Consider the following 22,949-nt stretch of genomic DNA (forward strand, 5'->3'; position numbering starts at 1 on the left):
GATAAAATTCTATTAGCGGTTGCACCTTTCCCTATCCGAATCCAATACGAAAATTTACCAAATTTTGGTGTTAACACAAAGATAGTTTTCGTAGGCGTGTATATATAGAATGAGCTGCCTGCAAAGATTTTTTTTCGCATGCGGCTCTAGTATCATTCTAGGCAGCTCATGCCGTATGCCGCATGCGATAATACACAACCAGAAATACAAGTTTACTGGATTAATTAATTTTTTATTTTGTGTATATACTAGTATATATGGCCATGTAAATTTGTTGTTCATGTAAGTTAGTACTTATGTACTATCAACTTAACTGAAATAATAACAAGAGATTCGAAGTAAAGACTAATTTTCTTTGAAAGGCAGTTATTGTAGGCTAATTAATGTCACCTGCGTGGTGAAAACCCTGACCCTTCACTGATGATACATATATACTCTAATATATGGATCTCCAGTAATTAGACTACGGGATGAAAACCCTGATCCTTCGTTGGTAAAGCATGGCACAGTGAAGGAGGCGAGAACCATGCCTACGAAGAAGACATACTCCATCGAGCACGATGCATTAGTGTGTAAGATTTATGCAATTGTCCAGTATGTGGCATTGACTTGATCCCAGCAAGGTCCGGAAGAGAATATGTAACAAGCATTGCCAACTATATTACGTGCTCTTCGAAAGTGATTCCTTTTGCCATTTCAGAAGGCAATCAAACCATATCTACTCCAATGTATGGATCTCCGGTAAGTGCACTGCGTGATGAAATCCTGACCCTATGCTGCTATGGCTTGACAGAAATGTTAGTCTATAACATTTGTGAAATTGTCTAGTATGGCCTTGATTTGTACAATTAGTGTGTAACATTTGTGTAACGAATATGCTTTGGCTCTCTACACTCAAAGCACTGGACTGGACCTACTCGTTTCTTGTTTCTAATACTTAAAGCTCAAGAAAATCTATTAGTAAGCAAAGCCAAGTCCTCCTCAGAGATTTGTTCGAGTTGGTCATCGGACACGACATTAAAAACAACAAAAAGAAGAAGTATTAATAGAAGAACTCAAAGAAGACATTAAAGCCGTGGATTTAGAATCAAGTTTATGTGAAAGAATACTCATCTCACGTGTCTTGAGTTTAGTGTAAAGAGATTCCAAAGTAAGAGTACTCACATTAACATATTCTTGAATAGAAGTAACTTTCATTTCCCATATTGACATATCAACACCATTCAAAAGATGTCGAGCAACCTCAGATTGAAAATGATTTGCATCATAAGATTCAACAACAAATCTAAGGTCACTCAAAATTTCGTTAAAACGAGCATAATAATCATCTAAAGTTTCTCCGAGCTTCATCTGAAATTTCATATACTCCTTTTTAAAAATATCTTTATACAGTTTCTTGATGTTAGAAGACCCTTGGTGAAAATTACACGGGCTTTCCACATCTCATGCACAGTTTCAAGATGTGAGATTCACTCAAAATCAGAGGCAATTTTATTTGCGGCAGTAACCTGATGTGGAATAAAATTACAAGCTTTATAATTGTTTTCAAAGGAAATTTTATTTGCGGCGGTAATCTCTTCTAGAAAAACATAAGGTTTTGCAGCTTTTTTCCAAATATCAAAACTCTAGGCCATGATATAAGATTGCATCTCTATACACCAATAGTCAAAATTGACTCCATAAAAAACATGTGGCTTGATCGAGTATTTATCCACCATAGCAATTCAACATCAATTAAAATCAAAAGAGAAGCAAACAAGGCTCTGATACCACTTGTAGAATCAAAACACAATAACCAAGCCTACTGGAGGGAGTTGAATGGTAGGAAAAACCAATAAACAAAATCTTTTTTAGCGAAAATAAAAGAACCCTCTAACCTGATGAAGTCGTCGTCGTCGCCTCGCCACCAATAACACAATTCAAATATGTGCTAGAAGTAAATCAACTTTATCGCATAAAGTTGTATTTACAAAATGTATACAAAGCACTTCTCAGAAACCTTAATTTTTTCTCTTTCACAAGTTATACAAAAGTTATACCTCTAATGTCTCAACCCCTCATCTATTTGTACCAAAAACTCCATCACCAGCTAGGAGTAGGACTCCTAATCCTAGTAGGAGTAGGACTTCTTGTCCTAGTAGGACTCATCCACTTAATTTTCAAAACCAAATTTAATTTACCAAATTAAATTAGCTCCTTCAAAATTTGTCAACTTTCCATATTTTTCTTTCCACACTTTTCATCCATATTTCTTCACAATTTCTCCAATACTTGCACACACAACTTATGAAGCACTTTATAAATCCATCCCCACACTGCGGTGTTCCTCCACCATGTGCCACATCGTATTCAACATCGTCATCAGTATCTTTGATCGTCTGGACCTTAGCTTCTTCTTCAGTTTTGTCTTGATCCCAACATTGACAGATGTTGATCTTCAAGATACCTGACTCTAGTCCAATCATATCACATGGCATACTGACCGTTTAGACCTCGGTTCCTCCATGAACCTAGTCCAGATTCTCACCATTGATCACAGTAGTCTCAAGTCAGCTGCACACATCGAGACAAACCAACTATTTTTTGGGCACATATATCACAACCTGACCAACATTAGTCACACACACTCACACCAACACCACAAATATTTCCAAATCAATTTATATTAATAAATCAATTTGCAAGCCAATTATTCATCACAAAACATTAATCATGACTATGATCTTACAAAAGCTACTGCAATCAAATACCATAAACTAGAAAAAAACATTTATACTTGATGAATGCCAATCTTAAATCCAGTGTATATCTATTGTTAAATGATCTAACCCATTTGGAACTTGCACTAAAAGACATTGATGTTAATTAGACTTAGCATTTTCCTTTATTTCTTGTGCACACATATGCCTATAACATATTTTAGTTTTTTGAGAAGAAACTATTCGAGTGCACCTACTGATGATGCATGTACACACCCCACATCATTGGCACGGCTATATGTGTTGCCACCATATGGATGATATAGTTGAAGGATGAACGAAGAAATGAACAATAACACATGTTGTGGGATGCAAATGCAATATTCGTATGGTGTTGAGAGAATAATAAGCAATAGGCATCAATGCCCTTGGGAGGCTGAATCTGGGGAGTCGATGGCTCCATATATACTCACGTCATTTTTTATTTAACCTTGTAAATTTTTGAATATATATGTTTGATCATTTGTCTTATTTAATACTTTTGTACAAATATACAAAATTATAGGTAATACTTAAAATGTCTCTAATAATAAATTAAATCATAATAAAATTATTAATAACATCTAAAATTTTTGAATGAATGATCAAACACATGTGAAAGTTAACTAGATCAAATAAAAAAATAAATGGACTACTTGATTGGATATCTACCGGAATATACCTCCAGTGCTCCTGGTAGTCTCAATCACTGACTTATCTCTCAGCTGTGCCTATCATCTTTTAGCATCTTTTCTCCTCCCAAGTCACAAAGAACTAGAAAATCCCTCCAAAATGTCAAAAGTAGTAGACTAATGCCCTGTTTAGTTTCAAAATCTTTTCTCAAAAACATCACATCTAATCTTTGGACACCTAAATAAAGCATTAACTATACATGAAACATTAAAACTAATTACATAGTTATGGAGGAAATCGTGAGACGAATCTTTTGAGCCTAATTAGCACATGATTAGCCATAAATGCTACAGTAACCAATATTTGCTAATGACGGATTAATTAGACTCAAAAAATTCGTCTCACAGTGAACAAGCGGAATCTGAATTTTGTTTATAATTAAACTACGTTTAATACTTCAAATGTGTGACCATAGGCGTAGATGTGACATGTCTCCCAAAATTTTTTGCCAACTAAAGGCTGGCTAACCTTGTGCTCAAATATCTCAGCCCTTTGAACTAACAGTCACACTCCTGTTATCGATTGTGGCACTTTTGGCGTTTTGCATAGGAAAATATTTTGAACAAGCACCATTCAAATTTTGGGGTACCTGAGTCTCTAGTAATTAAACAAACTCAAAAACTAAATCTACAAGCACGTTACAGTTCATGTGAATTCAATCAAATTATGTGTGGTGTAATTTTTGTCCATCCAGTTTGAAATCTGGTGAAATTGTTTAGAGGATGACAGATTGACAGGTCCATCTCTAACTTTCGATATTTCAAATACTCCCTTCATATTCTTTTATACAATGACACCATTGACTTTTGAATATATGTTTGATCGTTCGTCTTATTCAAAATTTATATCAAATATGCAATATTATAAGGCATACTTAAAGTTCCTATAATAATAAAATATATTATAATAAAATAATTAATAATTTTTTTAATAAGACGAATGGTCAAATATAGACTTAAAAGTTAATGATATCATAAAAAAATATGGAGGGACTAGTATATTATATTTGTGAAGGTTAATTGTCTTGCAGCTACCAGCAGGGTTCGCGTTGGCACGGCTTCGGTAAGCCGCGGTAACCGAGTTTAAATTTGAGGAGAATTTAAAAAAATTTGAGAAAATTTAATGAAAAAATATATGTTGTATAATGTTGATATATAGTGTAATTTTGTCAAAGAAATTAATGAAAAAATATATTTCCGGCATAATTAAAAACATAAACGAGTATTTCGGGAAACAATATTTAAAAATAGCCTATTGCAAGTAATATTTCATAGGAAGATAGTCAAAAATATTTTGTGTTGAGTCATTATTAATTGCAAGTAATATTTCATAGGAAGATGGTCAAAAATATTTTGTGTCGAGTCATTATTAATTTACACTAGACACTAGAGTACATAATGTTGAAATACAAATATACAACGATAGATATATGGAAAATATGTTTAGAGAAAAATTATACGTGCATCTTAGTACATACATAATAGTTTTATTCGTAATAATGGGTATTAGGTATAGTTGTGACGCAGCAATCAAAATAAAGTTGTCGTTTCATGTTAATGGAGTGAATTATTTGGTGAAGGGTGATATGCCGGTGTATATTTGTATGTTGCAATATTAACCATCGAAGGAATTCCAGGTTGTCTCTATTGTTGGACCTGGAGGTTTGGGTAAAACTACTCTCGTTAATCAAGTGTACCAGCAAACAAAAGGTCAATTTGATTGTACCAGTTTTGTGTCTGTATCACGAAAGCCTGACATGAATCGTCTCCTTTTGGGAATGCTATTAGAAGTTGAGGGCATCAGGCAATTGCCAGATTTATATGATGACCGACAACTCATCAATAGATTGAGGGAATGCCTTGTAAATAAAAGGTAATCTTACTCACCTTTAAGTTCTTACTAACTTTGTAGGACGTTTGGATAGACTTGTTGAACTCTACTGTTTTTACTGTTCTGTACTGGTACACTATTGTGGTAAGGAACGCAAATATGCAAACACATATGGTAAACAACAGAGATTTAGAAAAAGGTCACTTGTAGTCTATATAATGTTCATGAATAATAGAAATACTGTTATTTTATTTTTTGTTTTTTCTGAGTAGTCCTACAATAAGTTTGAACTAGGTTAATACCTGTAAATTCTCACTTGCAAAATAGGTACCTTATTGTAATTGATGATATTTGGAGTAAGTCTGCATGGGAAACTATCCAATGTGCATTTCCTAAGAATGCTTGTGGTAGTATAATAATTGTGACCACACGCATCAATACTGTGGCTAAATGTTGTTGCTCTTCAGATGAAGATTTTGTCTATCAAATGAAACATCTTAATAAAAGAGACTCCAAAAGTTTGTTCCTGATAAGAACTTTTGTTCTAAGGATAAATTCCCTGTTCAACTGGAATGGATTATGGATGAAATATTACAGAAGTGTGATGGCTTGCCATTGGCTATAATTACTATAGCTAGTTTGTTAGCTGATAAACCAAAAACAAAGGAAGAATGGACAAGAGTGCGAAATTCAATAGGTTCAATGCATGAGAAGGACGTTGAGCTAGAAGTGATAGACAAGATACTATCTCTCAGTTATTTTGATCTACCTCATAGCATAAAGACCTGCTTCTTGTACCTCAGTATTTTTCCAGAAGATAGTGAAATCAGCAGAGATTGTTTAATATGGAGATGGATAGCCGAAGGCTTCATTGTAGGAAAACATGGCTATAGCTTGAAGGAACTGGGGGAGAGTTATTTTAATGAGCTCATAAACAGGAGCATGATCCAGCCAGTGCACATGGAGTATGGTGGAATGCCAACCTCTTGTCGAGTCCATGATATAATTCTTGATTTCATTATCACCAAGTCAACTGGAGAAAATTTCGTTACTATATTGGATGGTGAAGACCTCTCAACATCTTCAAGTGATAAGATCCGCAGGCTTTCCATACGTAAGAAAAAGAAAATAATTCCAGAAAATGTGGAAATTAGCATTACTAATGACAACATGGACAGTTTCTTATGGCACACTGAATTTGATGAAGGCACATTGCTACAGGGTACTAGGAGCTTTCCTCATCTCTGGTCTCTTACTCTCTTTGGACCCGTTAAATGGATGCCCCCACTTTTGGACCGGCTTGTTCTACGAATATTAGATCTATATGATTGTCGTTATATGATTAATGATAATATTGAGGACATTGCAAATTTATGTCAGTTGAGGTATCTGAGCCTCAAAAATACACATATCAAGAGACTTCCCGTCCAAATCAGAAAGCTTGAGTTTCTGCAGACTCTTGATATAAGACATACTGGTGTACAAGAGCTACCAGGAAGCATTATTCACCTCAAACAATTGATGCGTCTGGAAGCAGACCCAATTGGACTTCCAGATGGTTTTGCCAACATGGAAGCTCTGCAGGAACTGTCCTGGGTTCATATCTGTAAAAGCTCTAAAAACTTTGTACAAGATTTGGGAAATTTCAGCAACTTGAGAGTGCTCAAAATTATCTGGCAGACCCAGTTTCTCACCCATTGCCTGGAAACCTACCAGGAAGCTTTGGTGTCATCCCTCTGTAAACTGGGAGAGCATAACCTTCGGTGTCTGCATATTAAGTACAATGCAGGTGAGCTGGATTTCTTGGTGGATTCGTGGTGCCCTCCCCCACATCTCCTCCAAAAATTTGTGATGAATGGTTTCTGTTACTTCTCTAGGTTTCCTAAGTGGATCAATTCCTCTCTCTATGAGCTCTCCTACTTAGACATTGATGTCAAGGTGATGGCAAAGGAAGACCTGCATATGCTTGCAGGCTTGCCTTCCCTTCGTGTCCTCCGTCTATTCTTAAACATAATTCCTGAAGAAGGATTCACAGTCAGGTCCAGTGGATTTCAATGTTTAACGGAGTTGCACTTGCACAATAGTAATGGACCAGGAATAAAGTTTGAAGCAGGAGCTGTGCCGAAGGTTCAGGTCCTCATATTCAGATTCCACGCATACGAATCAGTTCAGGTATATGGTGATTTTGACTTTGGTGTGCAACACCTGTCATCTCTCGGTCGTATCAGTGTTGAGATTTGCTATACAGATGAAAGAAGTGTCTTTTTGGTGGAGGTTGCAGAGTCTGCCATCGAGAATGAGATCAAGCTTCTTCCCAAGCATCCAATTTTTAAGATTAAAAGGTGGTATAATGAAAATTCTTGTCTATTTTAAGATGCATAGTATGGATATCGAGGACCAGAAATATCTAGAGGAATCAAATGGAAGCCATATACTGCAATCCATGGTATTAATTTCAGTTATAACTTATAATCAGTTTATCCATCCAAATTACCTTGTTCTCTCACTTTTCTTATTTGGTGGCTGAGCAGGCTGCTGCCGAGTAATTTTACCGATATGTAGTCCTGCATGCAGTGTACTTTGGAATTGTTCCTCATCTCAGTTTTGGGATTCCCTGCAGGCTACCTGCAAAATCTACTACAGCCCATGGATCACGAGGAGCCATCAATATTCTGAAAATACAGTCGATAGCTTGTTTCAGTGTTCAGAAATATTAGAATGGGAGATTGCAGCGAAAAGGGAATGGTATATATATGTAATCGTGTATCAGCTCTAGGAAGCATGGAGAACGATAACATAAGAACAACATTCTGCGTTCGAATAACTAGGGTGAGACGATTTTGATTGATATCCTGCTTCGAAATTAATTTTGCTGAGATTTTGATTGATATCCTATTTTGACATTTATCTTGCTGAAAGAGGGTCAGATGTGCCATCAGTGTTTGATTATAACTTAGAACTGTTGGTAAATACGATATGGATGGTCCCAGTGTCTTGTCGAGCAACTAGTGATCCGGACAGTCTAGCAAAACGAGTTATGCTTTCATCACATTTAAAAAACGTTTTGATTGTTTAATTTTGGTCACTATATCTTTCATATTGGATTAAATTTCTATGACTTCAACTTTAGTTCCACCAAGTTGCAAATTTCATAAAACTGTTTTGTTCTCTATTAAAGAGCTTCATCGTTGTGAGACCAATTCATCAAGAAATAGCTATTCTGTCATCTGGCAGTAAGGGTTCATTCTACGTGGTTTTGCCATTTTCCTGTTTGGAGCAGGCTCATCGACAACTGAGACGTTTTGGAAAACATAGGTATGTCATAGTATTGTATTTATTTCACCTTAGAAATTGTGTTTCATGGGGATTTTTGTTCATTGGGAAGGATTCTACCAGAATCTTGTTCGAACACTCGAACATCATAAGAATCGAACCGATTTCCACTGGAAAATAGGGTATATTTGAGGGAGTTTTAGATTCTGAGAAGCACCATATAGGTTCTCCAGCTTCTGGATTCTTAGAATCTGTAACTACATATTCTCAGAAGTTGTGGACCGTTTGGGGCAGCTTCTGTCAGAAACAGCTTTTGAAAAAAGCTGCAGCTACGAGAAGGTCTCCCAAACAGGACCATAATCTATTAGGAATAAAAATATTGTAAAAATCACATGTTCCTATTTCCAACGATGATGTATTTCTGTAATATTAAAAGCACAACCCTGCACATTATCCACAATGTTATGCAATATTAAATCTAGCCACACAAACGTGTGGCCACCATACTAGTTTTAATTAAACTAAAAGTATGATTTTGCAATACACGTGCACATGAAAAAACAGTTTCTTTGGCACATCGCCGAGGCACTTAAAATTTCTACACCAAAATTCATAATATTTCAGGCAAGATATGTTAAAAGAATTTAAAACTTTTACTATGGATTTAAAAAATGCTTATATAATCCTATGAAACTTATTATGTTTTATAAAATTATTCTTACGAAAAACTGTGGCAAGGTCTTGCACAGCACAAGACCGAAAACAATCCTATCTTCATTAGCAAGCAAGAGAAGAATCGGGATGAATTAACAAAAGAGAAATTTCTCCTTGCTATATAATATAAGATGTGGCTCTACCTTTCATACATGATTAATGATTTCGAGCATACAAACCAGTGTTCTAAATAGCGTGCCAAGGCGTTTAGCGATTGATCTGCTCAAACAGCTAATAGCGGGATAAATAGGCTATAGCGGCTAATAGCTACTAAACTATACATGAGAGCAAATAGCTCGAACCAACTTCTTTAAACAGCTATAGCCAGAGGCAGCGGCAGCTATAGTCGAAGATTTAAAACCCGCTCGATCTCAACAGCATATATATGTGGGAACAAAATGGAAATCTGGGCGACCAGTGAGCCGACAGCGACGACGACGACGACGAGCAGTAGTGGCGGTACAGATCATCAACGACGACCGCCATTACGGCAGCAGATGGGACTGGGAGGAGTATCCAGGGTCTGCGGCGGCGGGTGCGGGATCGGCGGACTCAGCGTCGCCATACGTCGATCCCCGCGGAGCACCCTCCTCCCTTCTCCTTGCGCGGCGACGGCGGTCACGGCGCAGCCGCCGCGATGCATCGCCGCGAGAAGCAGCGCGGTCAGCAGCAGCAGCAGCTTGATGCCGCCACGAGGAAGACGAAGACCGATGGCGACCATGGTGCGTGCGCACTCGATCTGGAGCTTAATTTAAGTGTAGCTTCCAATAGGTAAGAAGCGTATTTATATGCGCGATGAATCGACTGTCTCGATCGATCGGTTGTCTCTATTAACCGCGCGTCACTGGTCAGCAATATTGAGTCAATGGTCAGCATTTGCGCACGCCACCCGCATGTACAACCCACGGCCACGAGACTTATCTCTAAGCGTCTTGAATTTATCAGATAGATAGATAAAAAGATAGCTCATATAACCCACGGTCTATTTTATTGTCTGTAAATTGTTTAATGCTTTGTATGTAGTTAAGATCAAGTATAAAAGAACTTTTGTGCACCATTGTGTTTCTATTTGATAGAAAGTATATCAAGCATAAATAAGAGCAGCATGATTACAATATATTTTAGAACCATCAATGTAATAATTATATTATATATAATTGCAATACCTTTTGTTTAATTTTCATAACCTGGAATACAGATTAACTACAGTAATAAAACTAATAAGGCTAATACTTTTGAAAGTATTCTCTTCAAAAATTGGGTAAACAAATAGAAAGCCAAGCTATTCTTCAATATTTTTTCTACAAGACCTAATTGATGTTCTGGTAAAAGTAAACATGCATTCTTCTACTCCATCTTAACTAGGATTGAGAAGCCGATGAATGCCCAAAACCAGGAGAATTGAAAACTACTGCATTCTTCTACTGCATCTTAACTAGGATTGAAAATTGAAATAATCTCAAGGTTATATTGACAGATCGAAGAGAAGAGGGATTACCATGATGCATCAAAAGCTGCTGAACGCCCAAAACGAGGAGAAGAGCAATCACCGCCGGCTGCATCCCACCAACCTAGAGATGGTGAAGGGGTAAAAGGAAACCTGTCCATGGACGGCGAAGAGCTGGGGAAGCCACCTCCACTAGATCCATCGATGGAGGATGGTGTCGTCGTCGCGCCCTTGCCGGAACCACCGGTGAATGGACGGGGTGCGGCAGCTACCGTTCAGCCACCACGACCGAGGGAGTGGGCCCCATCGTTGTCGAGCCGCCTCCATGACCAAAGGAGCGAGCCGTCGCCGCCGAGAAGCCACCGCAACCGAAGGTATGTGCTGGGGCTGTAGCCAACGCCGACAGTGTCGAGACCTTCTTCTCGGCTGCGGCAGACGTGGTGATCAGGGCATTCAGGGGCGCACCCAAATCAGAGACGCAGAGCAAGGCTGGGAAAGAGAAGGGAAAGCAAGGACACGAGAAAAATGGAGGTGGATTTGGCGCGCAAAGAAATCTCGCGTGCGCCCACATCAGTGACTGCCCGCGCGGGATCGAGCGAGGAGTCGACTCGCAAAGTTGAAGCTATACAACGGAACCACACTTGTCGAGGCGTCGCCTCGCGAGAGGATGAGGCGAACGTCTCCGAGCTAAGCCGAGGGCGTGTTTTTTTGCAAAAATGTTGTCTCCGAGACGAGGTGAAGACGAGCGTTGTACATAGTCGCCAACCCAGAATAAAAATTACCGGGGGTCTTATACATGTCATAACACATATAATATTCTTATTTTCAATTAATAATATAATTAATATAGATTAAAACAACTAAATATTAGAATTCTACCCGGGATCCTCATCAGCCAGTCAACGACTGCCATAGCTAGGCATGTAGATTCCCAAGAGTGGTGGATTCAGAATCTGAAGGCTAGGGGTTGGTTATCTTTTTGTTTCTGCAGCCCTCCTCCTCCTCCTCCTCTTCTCTTCCCTATTTTTCATGGGGGATCCAACATGCAGGGGACGGAGCCCTGCTAGACCCACTGTTGGATCCGCAACTGATTCCATGTATCAATATCAAGCTGCTGCATCTGATTAAGCATAGTACGTACCATACAGAAAGTTGCAGTAAATTTGACTTTTGTTTTAAATGCTTTATATAATGTTTAGTACTCTGCAAGTATTTGATAAGGTGGAGGGCATTCAAGTTTTTGTGCAGACCGGTCTACCTGGCTTTTGGTTTGGTTTCACCTAATAGTACTCTCTGTATTGTTCGGAAATTGGCTCATGTGAGTGGATGCTAGAATCAAATTAAGGTCAAATTTTAGTAGGACAATCTGTATTTTATTGGGCTCAATAGCTAAGTAGAAATGGTACCGTATTTCACAATTTCCCAATTAAATCTTATACTCTCTTACTTTACACTGCATTGGTTTCATCAATGTAGCATGTTGCAAAGGCATGAGGAGAATAAGGACTTCTTTTATAGCATATCTCGGAATTTATAGACAATGGTCATGCACATTATGGAGATTTAAAAATAACATATTAGTGCTGTTATCTCTATCTCTATGTTGGTTTTCTTGAGATTTATCTTGTCCCATTGCGAATTAAGGTTGTAGTTTCTTAATTATGCTCTGTATTAGTTCTAACTTTTTTAAGTGAAGGCCGAAATGGTATTCCCTTATCTAAAAAAGTTTGAATTGTTTTATTTGTATTGGGATGTGTGATACAGATAGAAATAATATATTTGGATGAAGGTATTACTCCTTTTAATATATTCCCATTCTTAAAATATAGCTAATTTTATTTTTAAATATAGCTACTTTGAACATGTAAAAGGTAACTTTTACCCACATTATCCCTAGAGGCTCCTATTACTTCATGAGACCGTTTCATATCCCTTCAAACCCTTACATATTAATTACATGTATTTTAGACGTTCAGTCTCAATCTTTATTTTTTTTCTAAAATTTCCTACAAAGCTATACTTTGAGATGGAATTTTTTTTATTTTTTAAACATTTATAATAAATAATTTTATTACTAAATCTCGGAGAAAAATATTTTCACCTTATTACTAAACCTTTATAATTTTTTTCTAAAATACTCAATTTTCTTTTACGGAAACCTTTGTGCTTAATTCCTAGTACATCCAACCGTACTATGCGTCGGCTTTATCCCGAGCATAGTCTAGATACTTGCATTAAATAAAGTTAACATCAAACCACTTAGAGCAGGTACAATAGCAGGTTATAAGCCAGTTATAAGAATATTTTAAAGATATAAGAGAGGAGAGAGAAGAGAGATTGGCTACTAATTTATAGCTAGCTGCATATAGACTTCAAGATAAAATATGTGTATGACATGTGAGATCATGTATTGATGTTTTGTACCTAACTATGGTATGAATTGCCTATTAGGTTGGCTATAGATGAATTGGAGCTAGTAGTTGGCTATAGTATTGAACTTGCTCTTACATACAAATACATAAACCAACCATTTGTGTACACATATATCACAACCTGACTTGCATTAATTACACATACACATTAATCACAACTTATTTGGCATGCCAATTGTTCCACACAAGATAGTAATCATGTAAAGGATCTTACATTTTGCAATGAACCGACATCGGTGTTGGGGGGTGATTGTTCATCTATCTTATGAAAAAAACCAAACGACATATTTACAAACGAATAATAATTTATGAATAAATTTTTGTACACATATTCTTAGAGATTTCTTAGAGATCTAAAAGTCAAGGCCCAAAAATAAAGTCCAAATTTTAAGATAAAACATTTAAATTTTAGCATTTAAGAATCAATAAAGCGCAAAGATAAGGATGGCATATGCATTGATCCTTACACTTAGCCTTTCATAGGGCTCGGTATGAATGGAAAATACCTTACATGTGCCGGTTTTAGCTGAACTGGTACATATAAATCATACTCCCTCCGTCCTAAAAACCAATATTTTGGTTTCTGTGTCAATTGTTTGACCATCCGTCTTATTGAAAAAAATTTCAAAAATTTTAAAAATAATCGGTCACACATAAAATACTATTAATGTTTTATTATCTAACAAAAATAAAATTATTAATTATAAAATTTTTCTGAATAAGACGAAGAGTCAAATATTGTATCTAAAAATTAAAAAGTTGATTGGTTCTCGGAGGGAGTACGTTATTTACTATTTTGTGTCCTGTGCTGCTAGTGTGTTAGGAAGCACCTCACATGCATGTTTTTATCCAGAGGATAGGAATTACTTAGCAGGCAACTGGAAAGGGAGCGAACTAATTAAAATACAAGTTTATATATACTTGATAGTAATATAAGATCGTGGTCAACGCTTCACATATTATTTCGAGCATACAACACAGCCCAAATTAAGTCTTATTTATTTATTATTCCTCCTGACCGACCGCCACGGCGGCGGCGGCTGGGAGTCGTGAACTGCGCAGACGACGAGCACGGACGGGAGGGCCGGAGAGGTAGGGTATCACATCGATCAGCGATGGCCGCCGCAGCAGATAGGATTGACAGTCTGAGGGCCCGAGTTGGGCATCGGCGACCCCGGCGTCGACGATCCCATGCGGAGTATCCTCCTTCCACTCCCAGCCGCCTCCGCCTCTCCTCCCTGCCCGGCAATGGCCGCGCCACCGCAGTGCAGCGCCGCGAGAAGCAGCAGGGCTAGCAGCAGCAGCCTGACGCCGGCGGCAGGAAGACGAAGACCAGGGCAGCCAAAGGTGATCATACCGTCGATATTGGACAGCTAAGCTAGCTACTTCGTCTACTTGCTTGCTGGTGGTGTGTTTCTCCCTCTCGATCGCTTTAATGGTAATAGCTTAGCTTCTCCTATTTATATGCGTCACATTGCTTCTGTCTCGATCGATCGCTGCGACGTGTGGAAACGAATCACGGTCAACGGTCAGCGCTAGCAGCTGGGTAGCCGGTCCGAATCCGAGTGGGGAGTCAATGGTCAGCGCTTCTGTCCGGCATGGCCACCAGTACAAAGAAATCAATTCATAATGGGATCCATATATACATACTATGGCAGTTTATGAGATGCACATTTAATTTTGTAAAATTTTCTCCGGAAGCAGTATACAAAGTTAATACTCTCTCCATCCCTAAATGTTTGATACCGTTGACTTTTTAGCACATAAAAAAACATGTAAAGCTATATATATATATATGCATAAAAGTATATTTAACAATAAATGAAATGATATAAAAATAATTAATAATTATATAAATTTTTTAAATAAGACGAATAGTTAAATGTGTATAAAAAAATCAACGGCGTCAAATATTTAAGTATAGAGGGAGTATTTTTTTAGTTAAAAGAACCCGGTCTGTACAGGAGACGTGGCTTACCGCAATCCATATCTTTCTACTTCTCCCGCTGTTGAAATACCAAAACCGTGGGCAGTTGGGAGCACAAGAAGACGATATGTATAGATTAAAAAAGAACGATGCCTACTCCTTTGAATCTATTTTTGTGTTATTCATGATAGTTAATTAAGTCAGCAAGTCTCCATTTGGCATGTGCACCAACCCACCTTCCATCACATCTTTCCAAAATGCATGGCAAAGACAGCACGGTAGTGACATATATATATACTTCACTCGTCCTAAAATATAACTATTTATATCATTTGAATCTCCTCCATATAAGAATTTCTATCACTATTGTATGACTTATCTCATCAATCACTTCACATTTAAAATTATTTCTATTTTATTCACACATATCCTCTCACCCTTATCTATTTCTCATTTATTAAAGAGTAATATAGTCTTTTATTTTCAATCATAATCCTAGTTAAACAAACTAAAAAATACTTATATTTTATAATACAGTAGATGGCAGTACATAGTTATGTACATTCATTCCCTTTTGTAAGTTTTATCAATACTATAAAACTCGTAATAGATGACGGCACATTTGGACTGTTTTCCTCTCTCATGACCCACTCCAGGTGGGTCTACAATTAAAAACTAACACCCATAATATACAGGAGGTGTCGATTCTTTTAAAAGAAACACTAATGGTATTAGTATCATTTTAAAAAATAACTGATATATAAGAACCGGTTTTTTAAAAAAACTAACACCCATAATATACAGGAGGTGTCGATTCTTTTAAAAGAAACACTAATGGTATTAGTATCATTTTAAAAAATAACCGATATATAAGAACCGGTTTTTTAAAAAAACTAACACGTACGAATGAACGGATCGACACACCTCCTGCGGAGCTGAGCTAGGCTTATCCTCTCCCATTCTCACTCCAAACCTCATTCATGTCAAGTCCTCTAAATCAACCCCTCAAGCTCCTCTCTCTCCCCGTTGGCACCCCTTCCTCCTTCTCTCTTTATCGGCGCGTCTGCCCCACAGGTCCTACTCACTCCAAATAGGTGTCAGTGCAGCCACCCTAGAATTTTTTTTGAGAAATAACATTATTTTAATAAAAAATAGCAAGATTAAAGACCATCTGGGGAAAATCGCAATTTTAACACCCTGTCGAATAGTGGGTGTTCGATTGGGCCTTGTCAAACTGCTGAAGGTTAACAGTCCACCGTATCAAACTGCTGAAGGTTGAAAGCCTCCCCCCTACCGCCCTAGTCAGACGATGATGGTGCTCGACAAGCGTCTGTAGAGTGCCTATCGAATACCACTAGTTCGACAGGCCCTGTCGAACACACTCGCCGTTCGATAGGGGCCTACTAAACCACGGCAGTTCGACAGGCCTCTAAAATTACGACTTTCCATATATGGTCTCTAATCTTGAGATTTTTCATTAAAATAATGTTATTTGTAAAAAAAAATCGCCACCCGATGCATGCCCTCCTCTTCCCATGAGATCTTCGCCCGCCCCTCTCAGATCCATCCACAAGGTGGCCGGCGTGCGGCGGTGATCCAGCGGGTAGCCGGCGACACCAACAACGGGCTCGCTCTACGGCAACACAGGCTACATCAACATCCTCGAGTGGATTTAAGCAACCCGTGCAGGTGGTGTTCAATGTCGTCGACTGCAGGGGCTCAGCTGATCAACTTCCTATATATACGGCTTGACCGCTGCACGAACATGTCTTGCATGCACAAGAACCTCAAGAGCAACAATATCCTCCTCGATACCGATCGACCTTCGCATCATATCAAGCTATCCAACTTTGGGCGAGCCCGTGCGCTCTGGCTCGGCGATAACGTTTGCCGCTCTGATCTCTCGCTCGGGTTGATCTTTTTTTTTTTAATTTTTTTTGTGTTGTTATAAGTTTTTATTATGGGATTAACTAGATGGATACCCCGCGCGTTGCTACGGGAGAACTATGTGATAATATAGTAGATATGAGTTCTACAATTTTTTTCTTACCTATTATATGATTTTTTTCATGTGTTTATATTTTTTTCCTTTATCAATTATCCATAGGTTATGAATGATTGGGTTATATGGTGTGCCTTTTGAAGTAAGAGATGCAATTTACATTCTTATGAGTCATCCAAAGGTTAAAAACAATGGAGGTGATATGAAAAGAGGGCAATTTACACTCTTGATGTATCATTCTAAGGTTAAAAACAATTGAAGTGATGTGGCTTCATGAGAGAAGAGAGAATTAGTATTAGCTACACTTAGTGGTTACTGAGCGTCCGGATTAGATCCAAAGGCTGAGATTTATAGGTGACGTGTCTTAAACCATAGTTTAGTTTTGGGCCTTAACTTTATAGAAAGAATAAATGTGGGGTTGATCTTGATCTATAGGTTTGCGGGATTGTTGATCTGTATGTCCTTGATCTGATGTTAGGTGTTTGGACGGTGGATGTGGATTCTTGACATGATATGTTGCGGAACACAAGTTCGGGTTGGTGGAAGCATCGGAAATTAAGTTGATATGCTTCTAATACTGCCACAAATAACTCTACATTTTGGTTGCATGTTTTCACATTTCCCTCATTTTTTTTCGACAGCAATCACAATACCAGCACCCATGAATACACTTGTGAAGAATAAGGGTGTGTTTGATTGGTGGGATATGACCGTCTAGGTTTTTGATGCGTTTGGTTCGTGGGCGAAATTGAGTATCGTGTCCCAGATAAAGAATATTCTACGAAGATGCTGGATGGGTGTATCCAGCCATGAGCTTATCCACCCTCTAACCGTGATCATTAGTGATTATTTAGTGATAATTAGCTTGTTTTGTCATTAATTAGTAATTAACAAGTTTAAATGATGATAGATATATTTTATTGATAATTTATACTAATTACGATAATCTATGATGATTAATTTATATTATTATTTATTAGTAATTCAATATGTCTATCTCATCCATCCAACCAAAAAAAAATTATATTGTCCCCATCCATCTAATCAAATATAAAACTGTATCACCATATCCTAAAAATTATGAATGACCATATTTCATCGACCCTCCACCAAACGCACCCTAACCGATATTACTAAATTTATTGGTAGCACAACCATAATCACACGAAATAATTATGGGCAGAACGGATATCAATACTGCTGGTTGGGGTTAACGTAGCCACGACTCCACCATCACGTGGCAAACGACTGGTATTTAATTACCTCTTCGCACGCCCAAAAACATACGATTGGTTCCTTAAATTACCATACTGATTTTGAGATCATTACTGCATTATTGCGAACTATTCGTAAAAGATTAGCTAGTACTAACTACTTGTTACACCGAAATATCAGTGAATCAAAATAACAATATCCGGTACTACTCCCTGTAAGTGGGTTCTTCGGTGACATATTTAAGTCAACGTGTACACGTAATACATGTTTTCCTAAATTTTTGAAAGATGTACATAATAATCACACTAAAGTTTTAGAAAACGTCATCTATTGACATTTGACAGTAGTGAGACTGCATTCCTTTAAGCAGATAATAGGAAGATTTTTCTGTTTTTTATATCTCTTTAATGATATAAACTTTAGAATTAACTAATACAAAGCTAAATAAATATACTTTACAAAAGTGAAATTCATAATTTTTATATAGAAGTATTTTTTTGAAAAAAAATATATTATTACCAGTTCGAAAAATGTAGGCGTAAAAGTTACGGAAAATGTTGAGAAAAATATAAAGAAAGAACACAGGCTAAAAATAATTTTTAGATCTCAACTAGAAATACTGCTTTGTTAGCCTAAACCCGGGAGACGCTGCCCTAACCGGAAGAGAGTGGGACTATTCCCAACATGGTTGTGGGAGCTGATCACACAAGTTCACAACGCTCGCCACCTCGTCATCTCAATTGAGCAAACAACGGTCTCCGCTGCGGCAGATGCCTGCAGCTTTCCATGCCCAAACACACAAGAACACACACCAATTTCTGAAACAACACATGGGAAGATCGAACGCTTTGAACAGAGTCGCAAGATCGAAGAGGGGATTTGGTGCTGCTCAAACTGAACTGAAAACGAAAACACAAAGTGGCACGAGCTGCTCAACCACAGGAGAAATAAAAAAAAAAAAGGAAGCAGCACGCATGTAACTAACGCAAGATCACCAAGCAAACGAAAGCACAGGGTTTTCCAATTTCCACTCTTTTTTTTTCAAGTTTCAACAGCAGGGGAAAGGAGTCGGGCTGGAGCCGGTGTGGGGAATCGGCGACGGCGGCGGCAACGTGCCCCCGCGGAGCATCCTCCTCCCTGCTTCTCCTCCTCCTCCCCCTTCCGCGGCGACCTTGCAGCAGCAATGCATCACCACCGCAAGCAGCAGCAGCAGCAGCAGCTTGATGCCGCCACGAGGAAGACGAAGACCAGGGCGACCAAAGGCAATGCCAATGGACATGGTGTGCACTTTCCATAACTAAGTGTGATCTCTAGCTACTTCACTACTACTCGTATATATATGGAGTAAGCGTGAATCGTGATGGTGATCGATGCATGTCTCCATCGATCGATATATCGATATGATCTCGATCGCTGGCTGCTGCATCACGGGTCAATCCATCATGGTTTGAACCTGGAGTACCCAATGGTTGGTCTGCCTGCTTTCTCTGACCAATCGCTTAATTGATCAACCGCCGCCTAATTGAAGCAGTGTTGTTGTAAATCGTCCATACAAAATATGCTAAAAATATAACAAGATTGACTGATGTATAAAAGACGAGTTTAATTTAATTTAACACATATATATATATATATGTACGCTTTTACCAAATCTGTATTAATGCTCGTGGAAGAATTCATTCTTACCGCTATATATATACAACCTTGCTATACGTACGTAGACTGAGTCGTCCGACTCATGTACAACTGTGCCACAGTAACCGATCCTTAAGTCAGCACTCCTACCATGTGGGCCCAGTATGTGGGCCCAGCAAATAAAGACCATATGTATGCATAAGTCGTATGGTTCAGTCAGACGTATAATATTTTCAATATATATATATATATATATATATATATATATATATATCAACTGTAGCCAACCGAAACATGAGAGCACATGATTAAAGATTAACTCTTTTTGAAAAGAAATCTCGTATCGTTTAGGGTCATACTATTTCCGTGCCAAAAGTAATTTATTATTATATACCATGAATCTAAACATTAAACATTAGTCAAAATAAGGCCTTTTGGTCGGAAATAGTAAATATCTACATCTCTGATCCTAATCGGTACATGTAGTTATATATAGCCAGCAAGTCTCGAGTTACAAAAGTCAATTCGTATGCACCCACCCATGTACATCTTTGAACTTAATAGGTATATCCAGTTGTAGTCAGCAAGTCTTATCTTCAGTTAGAAAGCTCACTTCACCCACCCTCCCACCCATCTTTTGAAACGAACGACAACGATATAAGTTGTACTCCCTTCGTTTTTTATTCAACATCATTGACTTACATTCGATCATTCATTTTTTCCAAAAAATATAAGAATTTTTGTTATTTTTGTTATAATTTAATTTATTACTAAATAAGAATAACTTATAATTTTGAATAAGACAAACAATCAAACATAGTTACAAAAGTTAATAACACCAAATAAAAACACCGGAGAGAATGACAGTTTATTTATATTTACGCTTCATATTTCTATGTTTTCTATATTTTGTGCGTCCTCATGTAAATATTTGCATTAATATCTTAGTATAAGTTCGTGGCTTGGATTGGCTTGTTTCAAGTTTGTCTCAAACTTATAGTCATAGGAAGCAAGCCTTGATAATCCATATTATATAAAAGTTTGAAAAAGTGAAGAGCATTTTAGTTTTTTAATCTTCCGAAGTATGTTCCCAAGTGGGCGTTTAGAGCATTGCATGTGAAAAATCAATGTACCAACTATCAAAACATCTTTCTTTATGCGGTACTAAGGGCATGCTTAAAGCTAGAGCCTAGGATTTGATTCTTCTATTATCCACATCAGCAACAATAGTTTATTTTATAAGTGTATGTATAAAGGTTGAGTTAGGTTTGTTTATTAATACAACAAAACATATTTTTATTACTCTTCTTTCATTTTTATCTATCCCATGCAACAAAATTTTCTTAAATAAATGCATAAAAATTACTTTTTTTCCTCCATGTCATCACATTTGCTCACATGGCAATTGAGAGAGTAAGTTAATAATCGTCTTTGCATGTGCCCTAAGTGTATTATCGTTCATCTTTATGATGCCACTACTTCAACTTTCGGTAGTGATCATGTGGGCACCAAGTGGTGGATAGTATTATATTTTTTTCATATATACTATATAATCATTATATACGAATTAAATTATTTGCACTATCTAGTAACAACAATTAGCACTTAATTAATGAAGCTTTAGTTAACTATGCACCCCCATTACTAATAGAAAATTACTGTGCGTATGTGGATCATGCGGTACGCCGTACGACTCAAGCTGGAAAATTCGAATTTTGACTTATAAACTTAAGCATAAGCCATTAAAAAGGGTGATTAAGCATAAGCACAGGTCACACATCATACTCCTCCCCAAAAAGGAAGCCGCGCTGGAGATCACAGATTATAGGCCCATTAGTCTAATACAATTAGTAGCAAAGCTCATTTCAAAGGTTTTAGCGACAAGACTGGCGCCTCACCTTAGTGGACTAATCTTCCAGGCGCAGAGTGCTTTCTTAAAAGGTAGATGCATATAGGAACTTCCTCTATGTGCGTAGCATGGTAAAGCGCCTGCACTCACAACGCAAACCCATGATACTCTTCAAGCTTGATATAGACAAGGCTTTCGACTCCGTATCATGGGATTACTTGCTAGAGATGCTGCAGAAGAGGGGCTTTATGCCTAGATGGAGAGAATGGATCACCATGGTACTAACGACTTCATCCTCCTAGGTTCTATTAAACGTGTATACCACACAAAAAAGGCCTTCGGCAAGGAGACCCCCTCTCCCCTTACTTGTTCATCCTGGCAGACCCACTGCATCAGATTTTAGAGGAGGCAACACAGCAAGGGGCTTTAACTCCAATAGGGCTGAACCACAACACTTCTCGCCTATCCTTATATGCCGATGATGCAGCAATCTTCCTACACCCACGCAGGGAAGACGTCCTTAACCTCATTAGGATTTTAGACAGTTTCAGAGACTCCACAGGGCTTAAGGTCAACTTGACAAAAAGCTCTATTACACCCATCAACTGCCAGAACATTGATCTGAGTGATATGCTCCAGAACTTCGATGGCCTGACCACAAACTTCCCCATCACATGCCTAGGTTTGCCACTATCCACAGAGAGAATCAAGAAAGTACACTTGCAACCGGTACTGGATAGGATCAAATCTAGGTTAGCTGGATGGAAAATCAACATGCTCACACAGGGAGGTCGACAAGTCCTGGTTTCTTCGGTGCTTAGCGCCATCCCGACCTATGCCCTAACTGCATTGAGGTCACTAAAGTCCCTCCTCAAGGACATAGACAAGGAAATTAGTGGGGGTAAATGCAAGGTCAATTGGGCAAAAGTATGCTCTCTCAAGAAACTTGGAGGGCTAGGTATCCTAAAACTAGAGTACTTTGCTGGAGCACTTAGACTATGGTGGCTTTGGTGCAAGTGGATTGAGCCAGACAAGCCATGCATAGCATTTGTATCTCCGTGTGACGAATCAGAGAATGCACTGTTTGCAAGAGCCACAAAAGTTCGCATAGGTGATGGGCGGACGGCGCTGCTTTGGACCTCAACATGGCTGGGAGAGCAACCACTAAAACTCACTGCACCAAATCTCTAACGC

General features: G+C 38.1%; 1 pseudogene; it reads left to right on the forward strand.

The window, feature by feature from the left end:
* Nucleotides 1-726: 726 nt before the first annotated feature.
* LOC102700097 lies at nt 727-22,946 on the forward strand (annotated as a pseudogene).
* Nucleotides 22,947-22,949: the final 3 nt, after the last annotated feature.

The sequence above is a fragment of the Oryza brachyantha genome, chromosome 11, assembly GCF_000231095.2.
Source record: "Oryza brachyantha chromosome 11, ObraRS2, whole genome shotgun sequence".
NCBI lineage: Eukaryota > Viridiplantae > Streptophyta > Magnoliopsida > Poales > Poaceae > Oryza > Oryza brachyantha.